The 24,971-nt window shown below is 29.5% G+C and overlaps 1 protein-coding gene across 1 annotated transcript in view; it reads right to left on the bottom strand.

Annotated features, from left to right (window-relative positions):
- The window catches only part of LOC107451469 (uncharacterized), a 173,034-nt gene that overhangs the window by 82,268 nt on the left and 65,795 nt on the right, over window positions 1-24,971 (bottom strand). The window lies entirely within an intron of this gene.

Here is a 24,971-nt window from a genome sequence, read left to right on the forward strand (position 1 = left end):
TTAATAATTAGATTAAGGATTATCGGATTTAATTTTGAAATAAAGCTTTTGATATTTACAAAAATCAAAAACATTTGTCTCTAAATTCTATTTTTTTTTTCAAAGAATTTTAACACACTTCTTTATTGTTTTCAATGTTCAATAAGTCGAACTAAGTAGTATTGAAATTTGCACTAAGAATTTACCATTTTGTTAAAAATTTAAATAACATAATAGTAAAAACTTGATAAAGAATAAAAAGTGGTAAAATACGTAGTGAGAAAATTAGAAAAATAATTAAACAAGAAAATTAATTCCCAATTGATTTTTGCAATAGTTTTTAAATTATTCCTGTTAAAAGTATTTAATTGCATCTTTATATTCTCCACCAAATTAGATTGTACATTTGTAACTCATTACAGAAAATATTATTAAAACTTCCTTAGAAAATTTCATTCCTAAAAAATTCACGTTGATATGTTTATCACTTTTGCTGAAATGAATTTCTGAATTCGTATGTATATATCATTTTATGAAATGTATATCGAAATGTATATATCATTTTATGATTTAGATCAATTTTACACTTGAAATATTAATTAATTTGGTTAATTTCAATTAAGAAAATTATTAAAATATACATTTGCAGTATATTGATTGAATCAATGCTAAGTTTGTGAATTCTTAAGCTTTAGTTCCATATGATGGCATGGAACCACGTGTTCCGGTATAAGGTATAAACAGCGAAATAATGATGAACAGCGAAATGTATAAGAAAATTGTGGGGATTTATTTATAGACTATGTCAACCTTCATCTACCAAAAAATACCTCAAGATCGAATCAAGTTAACATGTCATATATACTAGTGAATTGGTATTTAATATTTATAGTTGTAGTTATGCCACATTACTCCCCTTCCAGAATTTTATCTGTGATAGAANATAATTAGACTAAAGATTATCGGATTTAATTTTGAAATAAAGCTTTTGATATTTACAAAAATCAAAAAAAGTATTTTCTCTGACATTTGTCACTAAATTCTATTTTTTTTTCAAAGAATTTTAACACACTTCTTTATTGTTTTCAATGTTCAATAAGTCTAACTAAGTAGTATTGAAATTTGCACTAAGAATTTACCATTTTGTTAAAAATTTAAATAACATAATAGTAAAAACTTGATAAAGAATAAAAAGTGGTAAAATACGTAGTGAGAAAATTAGAAAAATAATTAAACAAGAAAATTAATTCCCAATTGATTTTTGCAATAGTTTTTAAATTATTCCTGTTAAAAGTATTTAATTGCATCTTTATATTCTCCACCAAATTAGATTGTACATTTGTAACTCATTACAGAAAATATTATTAAAACTTCCTTAGAAAATTTCATTCCTAAAAAATTCACGTTGATATGTTTATTACTTTTGCCGAAATGAATTTCTGAATTCGTTCGACTTTTTAAAGTCAAGAACTATGTATATATCCTTTTATGACTTAGATCAATTTTACACTTGAAATATTAATTAACTTGGTTAATTTCAATTAAGAAAATTATTAAAATATACATCAGCAGTATATTGATTGAATCAATGCTAAGTTTGTGAATTCTTAAGCTTTAGTTCCATGTGATGGCATGGAACCACGTGTTCCGGAATAAGGTATAAACAGCGAAATAATGATGAACAGCGAAATGTATAAGAAAATTGTGGGGATTTATTTATAGACTATGTCAACCTTCATCTACCAAAAAGTACCTCCAGATTGAATCAAGTTAACATGTCATATGTACTAGTGAATTGGTATTTAATATTTATAGTGGTAGTTATGCCACATTACTCCCCTTCCAGAATTTTATCTGTGATAGAATTCGATGAATGAATACCACTGGTTGATTTATGCAATTTATTTATTTATACCACATTTTATAGCAGTTCGCTCATTATTTTTGTTTGTTTTTATAGCAATTCGCTAATTTATATTTTTTTCCTTCATTATTTTGTTTATAGCATTTCGCTAATTCTTTTTTCTTTGAACAATATACATTAAGCAAATCAACTGCTTAATGTGGACCATCCATCATGTTGGCGAGTTCAGATCACGTGTGGGTCACCATTGTGGGGATTTATTTATAGACTATGTGAACCTTCATCTACCAAAAGGTACCTCAAGATGGAATCAAGTTAACATGTCATATATACTAGTGAATTGGTATTTAATATTTATAGTGGTAGTTACGCCACAAAATAAGCAAAAGAATGAGACCAGAGTTAATTAGGAAGTTTCTATGTAAAGATGGAATTTTTCAATAAAATTACGGCTTAATTAAAAAATTTATAAATGCTTTCTTTAATGCAAAGTGAATTTTTTACAGTTACAGGAAAGCTCTCTGGATCTTAATTTTATAGGCAATCTGCGATCGCAGAAATTGATTGCAACACGAAAAATAATTTCGTAAGATCAGTGATTGATATGCTATATAGATTAAAAAAATTTTGAGAGCTATAAGATTGAGGAATTTAGAATATACTCTGTAAGAAATTCCGGATCAAACGGTAAATATACGGTAAAATATACCAATTCCTAAGGAAACAATACTTTTTACCTTAAAATCCATTTTCGCTATAAAATTGAACTGTGGAACAAAAAATTTATCATACCGTAGTTTTTATAGTAGTATTCGTTGTTAAGTCACTGAATCACTGTAGTTAAATAATTATTACTGTAAAATATACTGTATAAAATTTTTAGGTAAAACTGGATTTCCTGGATACTTCCAGGGTGACGGTATTTTTTATTGTAATTTCATCCGTTATTTTTCACAGTGTAAGTCAAAACGTATGAAACTGGCTCTGAAATAGAATATAATGTATATTAAATATCAATTAAAAGTAAAAAATATAAATGTTAAAAATATAAATACATTAAAAATAGAAGTATGAAATATAAATGTATTAAAAATGAAAACATAAAATATAAATATTAAAAATAAAAATATGGATATAAAATATAAATGTTAAAAATGAAAATGTAAATATAAAATATAAATATTAAAAATAAAAATATAAATATAAAATATAAATATTAAAAATATAAATATAAAATATAAATATATTAAAAATATAAATATAAAATATAAATATTAAATATGAAAATATAAAATATAAACATTAAAAATAAAAATATAAAATATTTTTTTTTTTCCAATGCCCACCTGGAGAATGACTTACGCTATACAGGCATCTGAAGGGAAGATTTGTTGGCCCCTCTTTCAGTGACACCATATTAGGTGGGTCAACACTGCTCCCACAGTAAGGACAGATAGTACAAAGAAGAATAGAACACCCATGCCTTGTCCGGGATTCGAACCGTGAGCCTTTCTGATGCAAGGGCAGTTTCTTAACCCCTACACAGGCCGGTCGTTGAAACATAAAATATAAATATTAAAAATAAAAATATAAATATAAAATATGAATATTAAAAATAAAAAAATAAAAATAAATATTAAAAAATATATAAATATAAAATATCAATATNAAAATATAAATATTAAAAATATAAAATATAAATATTAAAAATATAAAATCTAAATATTAAAAATATTAAATATAAATATTGAAAATATAAAATATAATATAAATAAAAGAAAAAGATTTTTATTTCATAAAGTGTGTTTGATTAAATAATTTACAGAAAGTGATATGCTCGCTACTGTACATATTTCATTACATTTCTTAGTCAAAAATTCTATAAAAAAAAGCGCAGTTGTTTATTTAACAAACATTTGTCTAGCATTAGAAAATAACACAATAAATTTCAATTTCTCCAATCGTTCATTATTAGCAACAACCCTTTAGCATTCCGTTCTTCAACTATCCTTTACAACTTGTGCCGGACACTTCGAAAAAAAGAAGAAAAAAAAACGAAAGAATGAAGGGAGAGAAAAAAAATGAATTGGGAGTAGAATTTCGAGTTAGGGTGGTGATGAGCATACAGAATGAATTCTCGTAAATGATCTTTTGAGAGGAATCACGTTCCACGATGGAAGAAATAAAGAAGAAGACCGAGAAAGAAAAACAGTTTTAGAAGAAAAATAAGAAGGTCCTATTGCCATCACACTCCTGGCTTTTGTCGAGAGTTCATTTCTCAAGCATGTCACAATTATTTTCGGGGTGGATGTACCAGAGGACGTTTTCTAAAAAGAATTCGTCCCAATTCCGGGACTCCCTTTCCCACAGTAAACATTTCTTTTCTGAGTAAAAAAGAGTGTTTTTTAGCGCCTTTTAAAGAAAATGTTTGTTCTTTTTACTTTGTAACCAATTGATTTGATCTTTCAAGGATTATTTATCGAGTAACTGTCGATGAAAAAAAAAAGGAAAATATCTCCCACGGGAAGTAAGGTTTGTAAAATAAAGGTTTCCTCTTATGATAAAAGGAAATTTTGCTATATTTCCCCATAGGCTGAGATGACTATTATGTTATTACGAGATATTCATTAGTGAGATTACTATTTATATTTTGATATCTTAATACAAATAGAGAGAGGTATGTTGTTTTTATTTTAGCGTCATTTATAAATTAGAAAAGCAGTTGACGAAGATCAATTTAATTTCTTTTTTACACGAATTTCAAATCTTCGGTAACCAAACTAAAAATATTTTTGCAGTGTTCATTTATTTAATAATAAAATCAGGAAGCAGCAGTGATTCTAATGGATAGAAAAAACAAAAAATTATCTGATTTATAAAAGAATTAAGGTCGAATTGGTTCTCAATTACGACAGCTTCCACACTGAGAAAAAAGTATGGTCAGAACTACCAGAATGTGGTAAGATTTACCATGTTTCTGGCTGTATGGGAACATAAAAAAGTAGAAAAGTTGGATAACTTCATCATAATACCCTAGAGCATGCCATAAAAGACATTTATTTTGTTAAAGTTTTCTTTTCAGTTTTGTACTTTTTAGTGAGTGTGTGTTTAATAAGAAATACAATATCGAAAACCGGAATTTCCTGTAAACCGTTACAATAAGAACAGAAAAATTGACATTTAAATGGTTTAAATATCGTATATTTTGATTTTTATTACCAAAAATATGATTTCTATCACCAAAAATGTCCTTACAATAGAGTACGGTTATTTTATCAGACTTATTTTTACCATGCAGAACCCTAGTATTTTGCGGAGCCCTAGTGTTTTGTTGAAAGATCGTGGACGTTAAAGGAGTTAGTTTGTTTTAACAACAATAATTATACTTATATCCTATCAATAAACAACAGGTTCAATATTTCGAATGATTATAGAAACTTGTTTATGTAAAAAAATGCTAATGGAAAAAAGTAGTAAAATTGGAAGAAAAAAAATCAATTGTAAAAAAGTTAGAATAGATAAGTAAATTATGATAATGATAAGCATTTATAAAAAATTCCATTCACGTATTTCTGGATAGTTTATTCACTGCCGCTAATGAACTTTTCGTAGTGGCGGGTTTTTACCAAATCAAAAGAAACTCAATCATTTTAGTTTCCATAACTGAATATAATTGGGAACGGCTGCTTTATTTAACCTTCTTTATTTAACCTTATAAATTTTATATGCTATTGAACAAATTTGATCAAACTTTGCTCTTTAATCCTTAAAATTTTTAATTATTGACATGTTTAATAGATACATTTTCTATGCGTACAGAACATCAAAAAATCGACCATCCTGAATAACTTTTGTTCCGATGATCACATCCTCACATTCTAGGATTAGGATTTGAGTGGGTGATCATAAATATACTAATTGATTAGTGAGGACAATATTTTAAGTTACGTAATCAGGCACAACAAGGCTTTTCTCTGAATAAACATACCTTTTTTTTTAATGGATTCGGATTTCTGAACTCCAAAATATATGAAATAGCCGCAATTTGGGAAATATGGTCCCCATAGTTTAGTCAGAAGATCGATCCAAAGTTCAGGCCCCTCTTTGTTAAATTCACTTTTTTTTATTTCGCCATATTTCGAGAACTTTTTAAACAAATTGAAAAATTTTTGCTTACAATTATAAAATTCGTTTATCTAAAGAATTAGCTGTAGAAAAAATAAATTTTATTAAATATTTAATAAAATAAAAATAAAAAGTTATGCAGGAAAAAAAAGCAATGCAAAAGAACTATGTAAAAAAGATGTAACAAATAAAAAAGCTTTGAAGATAACAATTAAAAAATAGCGTTATTGTTATGTTGGAACTATTATGTTAAAAATATTGATATGTTAGAAAAAGCTACGTAAAAAATAAAGTTTATTAAATATTTATTGTCTTTTATTATTTAATTTCATAATAGTTGAAAGAAATTTTAATTGTAAGGGATGCAATTTCTTACATCATTTTGAAGAACGTAAATTTATGTTGCAAAATATTGAATTTGAACGAATAGTTTCTGAGAAATAGGATTTTAAAAAAGTCGTGTTATTAAAATTCAATTTCTCAGGAACTATTTGACCGATTTCGGTCAAATTTTGCATTTTGCTATGTAAAATTACATACTTTAAAATTACGTAAAAGTTTATACCTTATAATTCAAATTTTTTCTTAATATAATATGAAATAATATTAGATAAAATAATATAAAATAAAGTAATTTAAAATAAAATGATATAAAATTAAATAGTATAAAATAAAATATAAGCAATAATAAACAATTACTAAGCTATTTTTTTGCATAAAATCTATCTCGGATAAACTAATCTTATAATTGTGAGCAAAAACATTTCAATTCACTTAAAAAGTTCTTTAAATATCTCGAAATACGCAAAAAGTAAAATTAACAAGGTGTTCAAACTTTGAATCGCAATGGGGACTATATTTCCAAGATTACGGCTACCCCCTGAATTTTGAGAGTCAGAAATCTAAATCCATTGAAAAAAGTGTTACTCTGAGAAAGTAAGCCTTTGTGTCTGATTTCGTAGCTTAAAACAACATTTGTGCTAATTAATTAGCATATTTGAGGTTACCCTCTCAAACCATTAAGACTGAGCCTTGAACGTAACGATCCAACAATTAGATCAAAAGTTATTCAGGGTTGTCAATTTTTTTTTAGCACTGTACATGTCTTTTATACAAATAAAATACATAATCTTTACTATTTTTTGTAAGATCATTTAGTTAATATAATAAATGTAACGAAATAAACGTTAACCTGGATTAGAAAAATAAGAAGCCGCTGTTGAAACAAATAAACTTAAGAATAAAGAATATGTGACACAATACGAACAAATAAATGAAAAATCTCTTTAATGATATAGGCAGTAACCTTATGCCATTATACTCGTTCAATATAGATAGGTTTTATCGTTCAATATTTTATCTCTCTTTAATTAAATTTTTGATTATTTTATTAAAAAATTTCAATACAACTGCAGATTTATGTCTAGCAATCTTCCATCTATTTTCCCTTCTTTTGTTTGTTTGTTTAATTTGACATCAGATAAAACCTGGACTTATTAAATAAATATCTTGAAAGAGTTAAATCAAATTTCTTACCACAATGGGTAAACAGTCATCATTCAAATCAAAAGAGTGAAAAAAAAGAGTTCGCAAAAATCCACTTAAAATTGCAAAAACTTTGAACAAATAAAAATGAAAAAACTCCCTTGATAAATTAACTCTTTCAGCACACGAATTTTCTACATTGTAGTTGCATTTCTGTGCACTGTAGAAGAGTCCACGAGGTATTTTTACTACATGTTTAACAATTAATAACTAACCAATTATCAAATATTAATTTGTTTGTCTTACACCCATTTTCTACACGTCATCGTATTTTTTTCTCCATCGTCAAGAAATCTTACAGTTATTCCGCAGCAAAACAAAATATAATGTGAAGTTAAAAAACCAAAACAGAGGTGGTGGCATCATCGGTTAATATAGCCATCTGATTCTATATACCCATCTAGCAGTTTCCTTTAACAACAAGAAAATAATAAAATTAACAAATTTAATATACATCATATATATAAAGGTCTTTAATAGGTCTGAAAATTAAACTACAAACATCGAATTCCATGAAGATGCATGAACACGCATTAAACAGTCACAATATTGATGATTTTTTTATGTAATTACAAATAAGCAACTTTAAAAAAAAACACAATATAATAATGTATGGGTTTCATACTTTTTTTTATTTACATGAAATTTAGGCAGCTTTGTCATAAATTTCAAATCGAGACTTAACTTATAATTGGCCCTTACAAATGTTGGTATTTCAAATAAAACTGTTAAATCTTTAAGCAAACAATTTTTCAAAAAGCTGTTGTAAAGAAATATAACTTAAGATTTTATGCTTCAACAGTTAAAAAGTAAGCTCTTTTTATTAGAGAATCCCAGACAATTTTGCTGCAGGGTCTCTACATATATTTCACCACATTCTGCAGTTTTAATTTGAATTCAGAATTCTGTCATAATATCATACGGATTTTATTCGATTGCAATTTTCCTAAGGAGAGATTGTTTTTTGATAAATAAAAAAAAGAAGACCAACCGTCTTGGCGACGTCTTAACGACCTCAAATAGTAGAAAAAACCAGCTTCGCCTAATAGGAACCCAACTATTTTTTTAACCATTTGGCATTAAATTAAATTAATTCTTTCTCACTGAATCTGAAATTTTATGAAATAATATTGTAAATAACTTTATTTTTAATTTTTTTTTACAAATGACCAAGTTCCACATACAATGAGAAAAGTGTGTTTGAATTTATCGTTTTTGAAGTAATAGTCTGCGCCTAAATTGTTACATATTTGTTCATATAATTCTTTATCTAAAACTCTTCTAAGCATTGAAACTTTTTTTTGCTTACTATAGAGCGTATAGTGACTCTCTAGTGAAAAAAAGCATTATTTTAAAAATAAGACGGAGGAAAAAGTGGTAACTTAAGGCAAAACAGACACGTGAACTTTAACCCTTTTATAGTGCAGTTTTCATGCTGCAACCAAGCAAGACACTTGATTTTGACACAGGTTTTTAAACTATGGTCCTATAAAAATTATTAGTCAAAAAAGTCATACAGTTGTTTTACGTATTATAAGGGCAATGAAATAGAGGTTACATATTTTAAACATTAGAATTAATACTTAATAATCTTGTAGAGAATTTCTAATGTATATTACTTTGGCTTGTGGTAATTAAACACAAGCTTTTATTTGTAAATTTACATTTAAGAGTAAAATGATCAGCATGAGAATTTAAAAAATATGACATGAATTTGAATTTTCTAAAACAGTAATTTTGTTTAAAAATTCAACAAAACGTGCATCATAATCTGTGATATTATGTATGGATGATTTAACTTCCATGAAGGAATATTTACATCAATAGTAATCAACTACTAGCTGCCCACATCCTTTTTTTCAAATTTCCGATCCTCTTTATAAGCCATGTTATTTTCATAAATTTACTTTTCACAGAACAGATTTTTGAAAACAACTAAAATTCCGATAATAAATAAATGTTTTAAATTTGCCAATATAGTCTTGATGAGTACCACAAGTTCAATAAGAAAAACTGGTTTAACATATAATTTGAAAAAACGAACTCAGATGTATCATTGCAGAATTCTTAATTATTAACGTGGATTTCATTTGTGATAACCTAATCTATGAAACCAGAGATAAATATTTCATAAAAATGTGCGATGAAACTTATTTCTGATTGATTAGAGCTATAAGCTAGGAAATCACCATGTCATAAAATATTTTACAACCGTCGTTGAACAACCGATCTAACTTTGAGTTTACAACTACCAATCTTCAACTCCGTAACCTTGCAATTTTGAGCCCAATCCACAAGACAAGGAAACTCTTGGATCAAGTACTGTGAAAAACTTGTGTTCGTGAAGACATTTTGATAGAACAAACCCGTAATTGTACTACATGGAAGAGAAAACCACAAAAAACTTCCATAAATAGTCTGATGGTAAGGGGACTCATGATCTGTCTGCCACTAAGGATATTTTACGTCAGCACTGTGTTCGGGGTCAGACGGATACGGAATTCGTATCGACCATCGATCGCCAGGATTCTAACCCGGTTCACCTCATTGAGAGCCAGGTGCTTTATCCCCTGAGCCATCACGGCTTTTTATAAAACATTTATCAAATCTTAAGGAAAACTCAATTTTCGTAATATGGCATGCGTAACCAGTTGTCGGAAGGAGTTTTAACGTCGATAGAACTTGTCTTTCTACGTATACACCAAATCTGGTGCGGATCGGCTCAGAATTACGGATTTGTATACGCTACATACATGCGCATTCTGCTTTATTTACTCAAATCAAAATACACTCTATAACAAAAAAATCGCCGCACCAAGAAGCAATCATCCGATTGCTTTGAAATTTAATACGCATGAATGTTTTGAGCAGATATGACTGGAATGATGCCAACTGGGGACGTATAGTCTTTAGCGACGAATCCCGCTTCCAACTGTGTCCTGACGATCATCGAAGACGTGTTTGGAGACGCACAGGGCAGAGGGGGATCCTGCCTTCACTATTGCATGCCACACCGGCCCTCAACAAGGCATTATGGTCTGGGGTGCCATTTCCTTTGACAGCCGGACCCCTTTGGTCGACATTAGAGGTACACTTGCTGCACAGCGGTACGTCGACGACATCCTAAGACCTGTTTTGCGACCGTTCGTTTTGCAGTTCCCTGGGCTGGCTTTTCAGCAGGACAATGCCAGACCACATATGGTACGTGTTGCTACGAACTGTCTGCAAGCTTGTCAAACTCTTCCATGGCCTGCCAGATCACCAAATCTCTCTCCCATCGAGCATGTCTGGAATATGATGGGAAGGCGATTGCATCTGGCACGGAATGTTGATGACCTCGTTCGACAATTGGATCGAATTTGGCAGGAAATACCGCAAGAGATCATCCGGGAGCTTTATCGGTCTATGCCACGCCGTGTGGCAGCTTATATCCAGGCTAGAGGTGGGTCAACACCTTATTGAACTTGTTACTGTAACTCTGCAATAAATAATTCAATTGTTCTGAAATTTTAATCATTTTCTATTTTGTATATTGTCTTCCCATCTGCCAATTTTCGTTTCAATCGGACAACTCCTTCTTGGTGCGTCGATTTTTTTGTTATAAAGTGTATTACAGAAAAAAATTTGAGCATAGTTAACTAAACAAATACTTATTCCTTTACACATGATTTCCCATTTTATTCACACTAAGTATTATATTTAAAGTCTTTTACATTAGTTAATTTTTTTTTTGAATTACTATTTTACAATATCATTTGATCAGGCATTCCCATTTTTTTTCCTTCAGTTATACGTTTCATATAATATTCGTGACTCACACAAATATGTATATTTAGCTCCAGATAGATTCCGATTCGTCACTTCTCTTCCCCTTTTTTCTTCCACGTAACATCGAGTATCGTGGGTCTGGGATTCCGACGAAATCAATCACAAACTAAATCCGTCATTTGCAGGACTTTTGATATTTGTATCAGGGATTCTGTGCAACCGCCCTTCCACGTATTCCTAAACGCCGTCAAAGAATCTCCCCTTAAGATAAGGCATTGCTCGAACCACTCTGGTTTTCCTATGATGATAAAAAAAACATTGCAGAAAAAAAGCAACCTCTGCATCTCATCAGGTACAGATTTACCACATTTCCAGATGCGTGCATTTGGATGGGAAAACAGTACATGAAATCGGGGAGGAGATCTGTTGAAAGTATTTTAAAAGAAGTCCAAGGAACCATCCTAGAATTCAGATTCGAACATAAACAAATAAAACTTTTTCAAATGTTACTCTATAGGTATTTTTTTAATAAGCTGTTGCTCTATAAAGCAATTTTCAAATGTCTTTACCTAAACTTTATCTTAAAGTATGAATTCTAGGACAAAAGAAAATAATTTCAGCTCGATATTTTTTGGGTTTTTTAGGTTATTTTAGGACGCCCGGTGGCTGAGTGGTAGCGCTTTGGGCTCCCTTGCCACAGGTCCTGGGTTCGATCCTCGGGCCGGGCAAAGTTGACTCAGCCTTTCATCCCTTCAGTGGGTCGATAAATGAGTACCAAGCGTGCTTGGGAACTAAGCACTGGGGGTTTCGCGTTCGGCTGGCCACCTAACCGGTACATCTGCTCCTGCACCCCAGAGTCCGAGGTCAAGTAAACTGAGATGGGCACAGTAGGCCTTGGCCCTCTATGGGCTGTCGAGCCACTGAGTTTAGTTTAGGTTATTTTAGGCGTTATTTTAGGGTTTAAAATGTAGGGTTTAGAAGTTAAAAAGATTACTTCAGGGCGGAAACCTTAACTATTATGTGGCGAAACTTTTTCGTTAACATAAATAGAGAAGAACAGTCCATAATGGATCTCAATTATTTTTATTGAAATATTACATGCACATGTACACTGTAAAAAATTTCTGTTTTAATTACGGTAAAAGGTACCGGCATTTTGAGTGTATCATCGTAAAATCAATTTTCATCCGTATCTGTAAAATATACATTTACCGTAGAATATTAAAGGTTACTTCAGGGCGAAAATCTTAACTATTATATGGCGAAAGATTTCCGTTAACATAAATAGCGAAGAACAGTCCATAATAGATTACAATTGTTTTTATTGAAATATTACATGCACATGTACACTGTAAGAAATTTCGGATCAAAATACGGTGAAAAGTACCGGCATTTTGAGTACATCACCGTAAAATCAATTTTCATCCGTATCCGTAAAATATCCATTTACCGTAAAATATTATACAGTAATTTTAAAAGCAATATTTATTTAATTAAAGTGATTCAGTGATTTTACAGTAGTTATTACTGTGAAAATTACGGTATATCAGTGTTTTTGTTCTGTAACATTTTCCGGTAAAAATTGACTTTACTGTAAAAAGTATCGACACACCAGGTTCCGGTGCTTTTTACTGTAATGTGATCCAGAATTTTTTGCAGTGCTCTTTTAATACTATATGATGATAAAGATTCCGAATGAAGTCAATCTTTGATATCGCAACAATTTATTTGAAACAAAATTTTTAAAATTATGTAATTTTACATTATTGATAGTATGTTAACAGATATTTTTGACATAATTTACTTTTTGACTGCAAAGTAAGGTCCTCCTTATAACTCTTGTTATCGAATGACACTGTATTTTCTATGTGTCATGTATTTTCCATGACACAGTATTTTCTTTGTTATCGAATCACTTATAGTATATTATAACACAGTATTTTCCAGTCCATCTGATGCAATTTTAATATTCAACTCTTTTATTGTATATATTGTACATTAATATATTGTCTCATAAATGTTATTTTTGAATGAATTATTATAATATGGTATTTTTCTGTCTGTCTTATGCATGAAAATTTATTGATATTTTCACTTTATATTTAAACTTATTGTAAATGTCCATTTAGTTCAGTGTTTTAAAGGAAAAAAAGTTAACAAGAATTCTAAAAAAAAATAGCAGACGTCTAAATTTTTTTATGACTTTATGCTAGCACCCATCAGGTAGTTATTGAAATGCTTTTACAATTTATATATATTTTTTTTCATTTTAAATTTTTTTAGTAATTCTATGAAAAGGAAAACATAAAAAAGCTGAAAAAGTTAGCCGTTATTTGAATAAGACAGAAAGTAACATTCTGAATTATCAAAATATTGTAAAATATCAAGAATAGCATTTTGGACATCATTTAATACGTTAGTCATAAGAATTTTATTGGTGAAATTCAATTTAAACTCCGTTGTCTACTTATCTTATTTTAATCAACCATGTTTCTTTGTATATGAATTTGTAATTTTTGTATGTTTATGTAATAAAGTTATCCATTAGATTTTTACAAATAATGTTAATGGTTTTGAAATTTACATAATTGTTTTGAATTTTGTTATATTTATATATATGTATATAAATAGAGCATTTTTTTCAAGTTAATCTTTGAAAAATAAACATTTGAAATTTTTTTTTAAATATTTTTCATAAAATGTTTCAACAATAAAATCTTGACAGTTTTATGATATTTAGACTACAGCCTGAGGCTTGTATTTTTTGATTAATAATGTTGGGTATAAATAGTTTCAAAATAGATATAGTTTATATGGTAAGTTAACGTTTGCTTTGATTTTCAGATTGATATTTTTCAGATATTTGCTTTATTATCTTAAAGAAGAAAGTTTTTTTTCTTTAAGATTAAGTTCTGAAATTCTGTCATCAAAGGAAACATCAATCAATATAGTCCTTGAAAATTCAGTTCTGAACTCTAAACATGTTTTTTTTTCCTTTAGCTAACAGTAAAGTTATAGAACCAGAATCCGATTTATATGTTTAGTTATTAAAAGCATATGCTTATAGTCGTCCTATAGTTTAAGGTGTTTTATTGTAAGAAATACATTAATAAGATAAAGCTATAAAAAATTTTAAAAAAAATTTTAAAATCTAAACAATTGCATTATCAATACAAATATACAGCGAAATTTCTTTCATAATGTTTAACTTTTCAAATAATTGTTTTGTATTGGTTTTTCATGATTAGGTCTATAAAATTACAATGAAAAATATGAATAACCAGTGAGGTAAAGCATCAATTTATCACACAGAAAATTAAAGTTACTAACTCTCATTTCTAACTAAAATTCAAATAATATTCTGATGAAGATACATATAATAACTTTATTTTATTTATTTATTTATTTTCCAGATATATAAAAATGATATTTCTGAAACAGTGATGATATAATTAAATTCAAATTTCAATCAATTCAAATTTAAAATCTGATTATTTATGTAAATTAACTTCACTTGAACAACAGTATTTTTGTAGTTGATAACCTCAAAAATATTTGAAATAAATTTCTGCAAAATAACTTCACAATTACTGCAAAATAACTAAAGTATTTTTATGGTTAAGATTGAACTACAAAAAAACTTCACAACTACTGCAAAATAACTAAAGTATTTTTATGGTTAAGATTGAACTACAGAAAATCTTCAGTTAACTGTAAAATAACTACAAAAATAACTACAAAAATACTTCAATTCTGCAAAAAAACTGCAGTTCATTTTTAGCTGGGGGCCACTACAATTTTCTATTCATATTTCTGGAAAAATCTTTTTTGATTGGTTTTCCTTCCTAATATATGCTACCATCGCATTTGGAATCGCACTTTTTATAATTCCCAGAAATATCATCAGTATCATCAGGCATAGTCGTAAAAGTAAAATAATAAAGTAATCTGTAGAAACAACGTTTTGACATAAATTGCAGAAAATGCGAAATACGGCACATAATGGACCCCTGGTATACATAAAGATTTAAAAAGTATAATATTCTCTCAGAACAATGAAAAAATTGCTAACACGTATTAGTTAGCTTAACTATTGAAAAATTATTTTTTTAAGTTAATGAAAATAGAAAATTGAAGTTGGGACAATTACAGCTTCCTGTATAAAGGTTAAGAAACAGTCGTGATCAAACGCTTATAGTAGTCGTTTTTAATAGACTTCCATATAATAGTGATTTTATCTTTGCCGTCTTCGTATAATTGTTAAGAATTTTTAAAACTCTTATTTCTTTATTTCCTATGTTAATAAAAAACATTAAAAAAAATTTTCCAATAGATTTTGTTCTTTTTTTTACAAACATAAATCTCCCCTCCCAAAGTTTTAATTAAAAAAAAACATTGCTAAAGGCGCTAATTCTGAAGAAGAAAAAAAATCAGATATTAAAACTCTACAAGTAATTAAAAAAAATTGAAATGCTTTTTAGTTCTATATCTTTATTTTATAGAGAGCAGGGTTAATTAAAGAAATGTAAGAAAATTCATATTTACAACTTTCTATGCTACAGACCAAACCATGAAATACGTGAAACCAAAATATTCTTAACGCATGATTTCCGACAACATATTAGCTTTGACTCCAGGAATCCATGGAGCAGCCAATTTGCTGATATTGTCGAGTTGTGTATAAGTGATACCGCTTTGAAAGGTATGTAAACCTAAATTCAACCATAATAAGCGGTAGCCCTAATTAAAGCATAATAATGTAACACACAATTCACATAGCTCTAAATTACACCTAACAATCTATTGCATTCTGTGCTATATCATTAACTGACAGCTTTATCAAATTTTGAAACAATCTGAAGAAAGAACAAACCACCATTTTATTTTTGCTTGCCATTGAATATTTTAAATTAATTTAAAGTTAATTTTCTAATTAATTTCGTTTACAAGACGTTCATGAAAATCTTCATATTCATATTTAATTTCTTTTCAAAATAATTTTGTAATTGCGACAAACTATTTTGATATAAATCACATATACATATAGCATATATTTAGAAAAGTATGATTTTTGCTACTTAGTAGCTAAACACCGTAAATAAAACACAAATACAAATGCGTAAATCTACGATGCATAAGCTTATTTCAAAAAGTATCACCCCTTCTGCTTATTGAGCAAGTTTTGCTTTAAACAAGAACGAATTCTGCTTATTGAGCAAGCTTTGCTTTAAACAAGAATGAATCCTGCTTATTGAGCAAGCTTTGCTTTAAACAAGAATGAATTCTGCTTATTGAGCAAGCTTTGCTTTAAACAAGAACGAAATTGTATAAGGAATTATGGAAGAATAATTTGACAATGAGAATTTAATATTAGAATTGGATAATGACCGTAAATAAAGGACAGATGAAAGTGTTCCTAACTATTTTGATATAAATCGAAGATGCATAAGCATATTTAGAAAAATATGATTCTCTCTACGTAGTGAGTAAGTTTAGTTTTGAAAAACAATTGAATTGAATATGTCTGACGAAGTGAATAAATCACAAATAAAAATGCGAATTACTATTTTGATATAAATCAGAGATGCAAAAGCATTAGGTAGACCCCTTTTACTTAGTAAATAAGTTTTAAACAAAGATTAATTGTATAGAGTAAACATACACACTAAATAATAGTGAGTATGTTTAATTTTGAACGAAGACGAAATTGAATACAGCTAAACAAAGCACAAATAAAAGCGAGTCTAACTATTTTGATATCAATCAGAAATGCAGAAACATTGAACACTTCTTCTACTTAGTGAGTAAATATAGTTATAAACAATGAATGGAAATTGAAGGAGGCTAAGCACCGTGAGTGAAACACAAACAATGGCGCACACGCACAAAAACAGATTTACTATAAAATCAGTTCCATGAGCAGGATTCTTCCTCAGTGTCGAAACCCAAAATTTGAATTCTTGCTGTTATAGTATTTTACTTCCTAACCGTCGTTGAACAGCAGACCCAATTTTTTGGGTTTATGACTACTAATGTTCAACTCCGTAGAGTTGTAATTTTAAACCCAATCCAGAAGACAAGGGAACTCCTGGATCAAGTATTGGGAGAAATTGGAATTCTGGGAGGACTTTTTGATGGAACTAATCCGCATTTCCGTTACATGAAGAGGAAAAACACAAAACCCTTCGACAGTTAGCCTGACTGCAAACGGACTCTAAATAGCTGTTGTAGTGTGTATGATGCTTCTGTACTATTATTTGTGCCTTATTCACACTTTAGTACAAAGTAGTAATCATATTTAGTTTATTCATCTGTTAATACAAAGTATAGATCTGCATTCGCAGGATGGAATTACTATAAACCGTTGTTACTTAAAACAACTTAGGTTGGAAATTACCATTGTAAAATCCTCCTGAATATATGTAACAGAAAAATATTGGAAACAGTCAAAAGAATTTAAGTTTGGCAATATTTTTCTTGCCGTAAAAGAATTGAACTGAACAAAGCATGTAGCAAAATTTTACGATTTTATTTCAAATACGTCACATACAAAATCTGATTTCTTATAATTCCTTTCCCTCTTGTAAGAATTTTTTTTTGAAAAAAAAAGTCTTATCCCCCAACCCATCACCTATGACCCCTTCAAGAAGAGAAATGGTTATTGAAAGAAGTTTCTAGAATGCTTTTTTTCTAGTCCCTGGGGTTCGATGGACACTCGACTTCTAATGGCTGACGTTGCCAGGGGACTTAATCTATGTCCAACCGTCCATCCACCCCTACATCCACGTAAGAAAGCATAGAATCTTTCTCTTTTCTATTCCTGTTTCTTTAAATATTTTATTAGCCTTGTACACTGCCTCGATCTCTGATGCGCTCGTAAAATTAATAGGATTCGAATTTTAAAGTGTTTGCCTCTTCCCCCGAGTTAGTCTGGAGTGTTCCATCGTTCTATTGGTGATTCCGTTTTCCTTTTCCTGTCTCTTTAAAAGAGAGAGAAGGTGGCATGGTATGGGGTGGAAGGTGAGTTGTTCTTCCTGACTTTGAAATTTAGCTTCCACTTAAAATCGAATCTTAGGGTTTCTGGAAAGCAATTGTCGTTCCTGAATAAAGTACTTCGGTAAGCAAATAGGTTATGTGTAGGGTAAAGGCACTGCCAGAAACGGGACTTCTCCTTAAAAGTTTTGGGTTCTGTTTTGTGGCTTCGTTAAATAGTAGTTGCATATTGTATTAGACTCTAAACTAACTTCGATTTTTATCAAATGCTTCGAGACGCTCAGAGTATTGCGACTGAAATTTCTGCTTCAAACCCAGACAGACGGATCTTCATTTTGCGGATCAATTAAACAGAAAAGAGATGTATTTGTTTGTTGTCCCAAACAAAATGTTTTAAATAAATAATACCTTTAAGTTTAATTAATAAACTAGTCAGATATTTACGCTTAATTTGAAGCAGCAATAAAGCAAAATATTTTTTAATAACCATGCGATGAGAGTAATAAAATAATTTAGTGTAATAAGACGGGAATTTTTTAAACATGTCATGCAAACATTGTCAAAATGGTTTTAATAATTTTTCTAGTTGAGAACTCTAAGCATTAAAAAATGTTGTTCAATAAATAGAAACGGATCAAAATGCATATTTCTCGAAAAATACTACTTACTAAGCCAGCAATCATCTTTAATATTTACATTATTTCCTTTAAATATCTTATATTAATGTAAAATATTTCATTTCACCAAACTGATAAAATAGGTCTATTTTTTGTTGAATAAACGTTAAATGGCAGAAATTTTATGATACAAAAGACAAAAATATACTTTTTTGAAAAAATCTAAAAAATCATTTAAATTAACAGATTAATGAATAAATCAAACACAGTGTTATCAAAATGCATAATAGTATTAATGAATGTTAACAAATTGAATTTCATTAAATTCAGAATTAAATAATTTTAAATGTTTAACAAAGACATCAGTCTTTTTTCATACTTTCAATGAAATGTAATCGATTTTAAGAACGCACATACTCAAAGCTTTAACTTTCCTAGAAAGCAATTTAAAGCATACGTACACACAGTTAAAATTTGTGATATCGCACTTTAGCACTTAAAAAAAAAAAAATTGCCCGGCAGTTAAGTACTACACACGGAGAAAAAAATCTGGTAAAATTATCGTACTGTATGGTGATAACATTTCTAGAAAAAAAAGCGATTTACCGGAAATTCTGGTTTTCAAAATTATAGTTCTTATTACAACGCATTTATTAAAAAATTCAAAACTGAAAGAAAATGCAACCAAATAAAGAGCTTTTATGCCACGCTGTAAGGTATAATAAAATCACCAAATTTTACCGAAATTACAAAATTTCATCACATGTTATAAAACTATATTTTATTGTTAATTTCATTTAAATCATTACCAAAGCACTTCGGTAAATAGTATAGAGATCTTTGGCGTTTCCATAGAGAAAGAAACATGGTAAATTTTACCATATTCCGGTAGTTTTAAGCATCGTTATTTCTCTCAATTTTTTACTTTAAAGGAATATGTTTATTTCACGCATTGCTTTCCCGAAAAAGTGCTATAGTTCGAAAATTAATTGAAGTACTTCTTTTTTCTTCATATTGCACTGAGACTTTACCGTAAAATTCTAGATAATAAATGATTTTCTCGCTTGCATTTGGTTCAGAGAGAAACTATCATTTAAGTCTTAAAAATAAAATTTCACAGCAATAAAAATTATGTTAAATTAAGTTTCCATTTAAAAAAAATCAGTTAGTAAACATTTAAGAATACACCTTATAACTTAATGCATTTTGTATTGATTGATTGATTATCTTCATTAATAAATCATTAAATTTTAATTTTTTAAACTTCTACTTCATTTATTAGAAATTTTGAGATCAAGAAATCTTCAATTTAGATCAAATGTCATTAACAATCTATTCAATAAAAATATCAGTCTTGACAAAATTTTATAAAATATTCTAAGTATTTCAAAAAACTTTAAATGTCACACCTAATAATAATAAGAAAATTATAATTACTATTCATTAAGCTGTTCTATTTTTTAATAGATGCAGTGAATTACGTTTAGATCGAAAGTAAAAAATAAATATATATATANAACGTTATTATATTTCAAATCAAATAACAGAGAATTGTTGATTTTATTTCTGAATTTTTTTTTTCAATTTATGAAATATTTTAGACTGAAAAAAAACTAGAATAAACTAAACTGATCATAAATTTCCAACAAAAGTGTTCAAAACTAAGCGATATATATACGTAATGCAGTAGTCTTGTAAATTAGTTCGGTTAACATACTAAAGGTTAAAATTAGTTTTAAATAAACATCAAATTACTTTGGTGTGTTTGTTTAGTTCACTTTCAAAACGAATTAAAGAAACCTAATACAAATAAGTAACTATGATTAAAACAAATACTGAAGGAAGCATAAATTGCAAATTAAGTTTTTTGACAAATCACTCTTCCGTGATATAATAACACAGAAATTAAATTTAAAACACAAATCAAAGTAATGAAATAAGAAGTTTACTTAAATATTTATATCTCGCTGTTTATTTAATCCATTAATTAAAACCTACTTTCTGCTCTTTGCTTGCGCCGACATCATATTTTAATGATATTATCATAATCTTCAGAGGTTTTAATTTACATAAATTTTCCCTCTGAAAGAAAATAGTCTACACACGAGTTTTCTTTAGTGCTTGGAAGGTAAATTAAAAGAAAAATTATGCTGATCGGAGTAGTTTGTGCAGAATTAAAATTACTAATATTTATATTTTTCTTAGTGTATAATATGCGATTTAAAAAAAAAAGTATGAAAAAAATTGATCTTCTTATAATAGGTCATAGATTAATTAATACAAGCTTAAATTTTTTTTAAGTATTTGTCGAATTAAACATTTTATAAATATTAAAATTTCATGAAGAATAAGTCTACAAGGAGAAATAATTCATTGAAATTACCGTACTATATGGTAATGACATGTTTAGTAAAAAAAATAAAAATTTTAGAAATGAAAACAAAATAAACGGTATTTAAACCATTCTTTTGGTAATTTTTCCGTTCATATGATAAATGATTAAGAAAAATTTTGATTTCCATAATTATAATTAGTATTACTACTCATTTATAAAAAATACAAAGCTTAGAAGTAAAATTAACCAAATAAATGATATTTATACCATGTTCTAAGGTATCATAATAAAATCACCAATTTCACCACATTTGCGAAATTTAATCACATATTATAAAACTATTTTTTATCGCTAATTTTATTAAAATCTGTACCAGAACACTTCGGTCAAAATTACAGAGATTTTTGGTATTTCATTAGAGCCAGAAACACAGTAAATTTTACCATAATCCGGTAGTTTAGATCATACTTCTTTCTCAGTTTCAAAATAGTACAGTGCTGCTGTAGAATTTGTAAAAATATTGAATAAGTCATGGAATAGCTAAGACAAAATTAAACTTAAAGAAGTTTGATGCAGATTTTAAAATTTAAATAAAATATTAAGTGATTTAGTGGGAGAATATCGTTTTAGGGGAGCAAGTTTTTATGATTATTGGAACTGGCAACAAGAAAAAGAAGACAAACCTCTATCTTTGAATACACTAGTATCCATCACTACATGTTATATGTTATAACTGTCGTTGAACAGCTGACCTAATTTTGAGTTTACAACTATCAATGTTCAACTCTGTGGCCTTGTAATTTTTAACCCAACCCTCAAAGACCAGGAAGCTCCAGGATTGGGAGGAATTTGCCTTCATTGAGGACTTCTTGATGGAACGAATCTGCATTTGCGTTGCATGAAGAGAGAAACCATGAAACCTCCCATGGTTAGCTCGACGGCAATGGGATCAACGAATCATCTACCACTGAGGGTATTTTTCGTTAGCACAGTGGTCAATGCGACTCGACATCGCTGACGTTCGAATTTGGGTAAACCTCACTGTGAGGCGATCGCTTGATCTCCTGAGTCATCACGGCTTACTAAATGTTGTATTTTATAATTTTATAACCGTCGTTAAAAAAGCTGACCCGATTTTGGGTTTACGACTACTAATGTTTAATTCCCTAGCCTTGAAATTTTGAACCCAATCCAGAAGACAAGGAAACTCCTGGATCAAATATTGGGGGAAATTTGCTTTCGTGGACTTTTTGACGAAAGTAACCCGTATTTGTGTTGAGGGGAAAGGAAAACTACGAATACTTCCCACGGTTAGACAGACTGCATGGGGCTCTAACCCATGATACTACTACCACTGATGATATTTTACGTCAGCACTGTGCTCTGTGAGAACCGAGTGCAGAATTGGTATCGAACAGCTATCTCTGTGATTCGAACGCTCAATCCTCACAGCCACTATGGCTCTACATGATGTATTTGCCTCCACGTGACCGCTGAATGTTGAAATGGTATCGAGAAAAAGGAAATATCTACTCGCATCAACGTGAACTCTCTACAACTATGAAATTTTTCTAGGTTCTGGAGAAATAGTGGAATAACTTCTCAAAAAATGGACATTATCATGCTTTATGCTATGTTAAGGACATATAACACTGATGGACAGCTGCAAGCATGTTAGAGTAATGATTTAACAACTTTACATAAAATAAATAAGAAAGTAATAAAACTCATAGAAATTTGGAAAGTATTTTACAATTGAAAAAAAAAAGAAATTGAAAAGTTAGACCGAGTATTATGTTGGAAATAAATATGCATGAATATTTAAATTTTCATGCTTAAAGTCTTGTAGGGGATGACTGTATGTACAGTTTAGTAATTTAGCAAAAATTTCATAAAGTAAATAATAAAATTCAAAGAAGTTTGAAGAGGATAAATAAAAAAAATGTTAATTGAAGAATTTAGCGGAAGAACGTTATTTCAGGAAGCATTTTGTTAACACTGAAGATTTCATGCTTAAAATCTTCTGAAACTAATAGTTCGTAATTGAAAAATAATTCATAAGATAACTAAGAATGTACTAAAACATACGGAATAAGGAATTGGATCTAAAAATTAGAAATAAGAGAGTGGTATGGAAAATAGCATTAACAGGAGACATTTTTTAAACATTCAAATTTTCAAGATTAAGATCCACTTATGGTCAGTTGCCGCATTGACTTGAGCTAAGTATGAAGCCCTCCATCTTTAATTTGCCCCGCAGTGGACTGATCGTTAAGACACAGTTCCCAGCAGATCACTGAAGACAAGCATCACTGGCTGCGGTCACTGTGCGGGTGGGTGAGCACTTGGATTAGTCTGCGTAGGGACCGAGGGTGTGCGGTATTGCTCCTCGTGAAACTGTTCTACCGTAAAGTGCTCGACTTCACGTGCAGGTATTCGGGGTACCAACGCGGGGGCTGCCATCCCCTCTGCAGGGGATCAAAATCGTGATAGCATGTCTTCGGATCATCCTCAGGGATGTTTTCCAGATCGTCGCCAATAGCCCATTGTGCAGCTCTAGTGCGACGTAAATGAACTACAATCTACAACAACGATCTTTAATTTCATAATTATTCCTAATTATAATCACTAAAATGATCAAAATTAAAAAAAACTTATCAAAGATTGTCAGGATCTTTTTCTTCAATTTAATACAACTCAAAACAAGCATAACCAAACATAACCTATGATACAATTTCAAAATAATTTCGTTTTTCGTGTACAAAAGTACGACAACGATCACAAATTATAGTTTAATAGTGTTACTGTTCTGCATTTGTATATTCAGTTATTGTATGATTAGAATCCTTTGCTATTAAAATCCATTGAAACAACCTCTTTGAAAAGTTTATAAGCAATTTAATATCATTTCAAAAGAATCCAACTTACATTCGATTTTTGCTGTAAACAAATATCATTCAAGAGTAAAAGATTCGAAAAGACCCATTCTCAAATACTCGAGTTTCGGTACAGCGGTAAGCAACAACTTTTACATTTTAAGTTAATCTCCCGATAAAATGTATTGGAAAACGTGTTTGTACCACCACGAAATCGAATCGAATCATCGAAGAATCTCCCCCCCCCTCTTCAAATCGAAGTTTCTCGAATGACAGTCGAACGCGAGTCTGTGATTCGGTCGATCTCTCATGATCAATTTTGCGTGAAGCGGTCGACTCTTTAGGGCGTTTCCGTTCCGCTCCGGTTGTCCAGACGGATTGACCCGGAGGACCTGATCTCGCTCCTCTGAACACTTGAAAAGGGAAGCAGCCACTGTGAGAAATCGGAAGTTAATGAAACTGATTTGGTGATTGGAATAGATTGTACTTCGAGTTGAAGAAACATTGCGAGGTATTAAGTCAATCAAATCTGATTATTTGTTTTCTAAAGTAAACTTTTTAAAAGTTATCGGAAGGAATTCTTTAAATAATGAAGCTTTATTAATTGTTAGCAACAGCGAATGTAATTCAGTATTTTTCGGAGAATTGCAATATAAAAACCGATTTCATTTTATTGTATATATGGTCAATATTTATGAAAACCTTTAAATTAAGAGGAAATTTAATTTAATGAAGATATCTTTCTCCATTAAATTGCAGTAAGAAGATGAGTGCGCATGTTATTTTTACCCAATCTAATAAAACTATACAAATTTACAAGAAACACTCCAAGTCAAAAATTGCATTTGGCAATTGACAGATAATATTAG

The sequence above is a fragment of the Parasteatoda tepidariorum genome, chromosome 4 (genome assembly GCF_043381705.1).
Source record: "Parasteatoda tepidariorum isolate YZ-2023 chromosome 4, CAS_Ptep_4.0, whole genome shotgun sequence".
Lineage (NCBI taxonomy): Eukaryota > Metazoa > Arthropoda > Arachnida > Araneae > Theridiidae > Parasteatoda > Parasteatoda tepidariorum.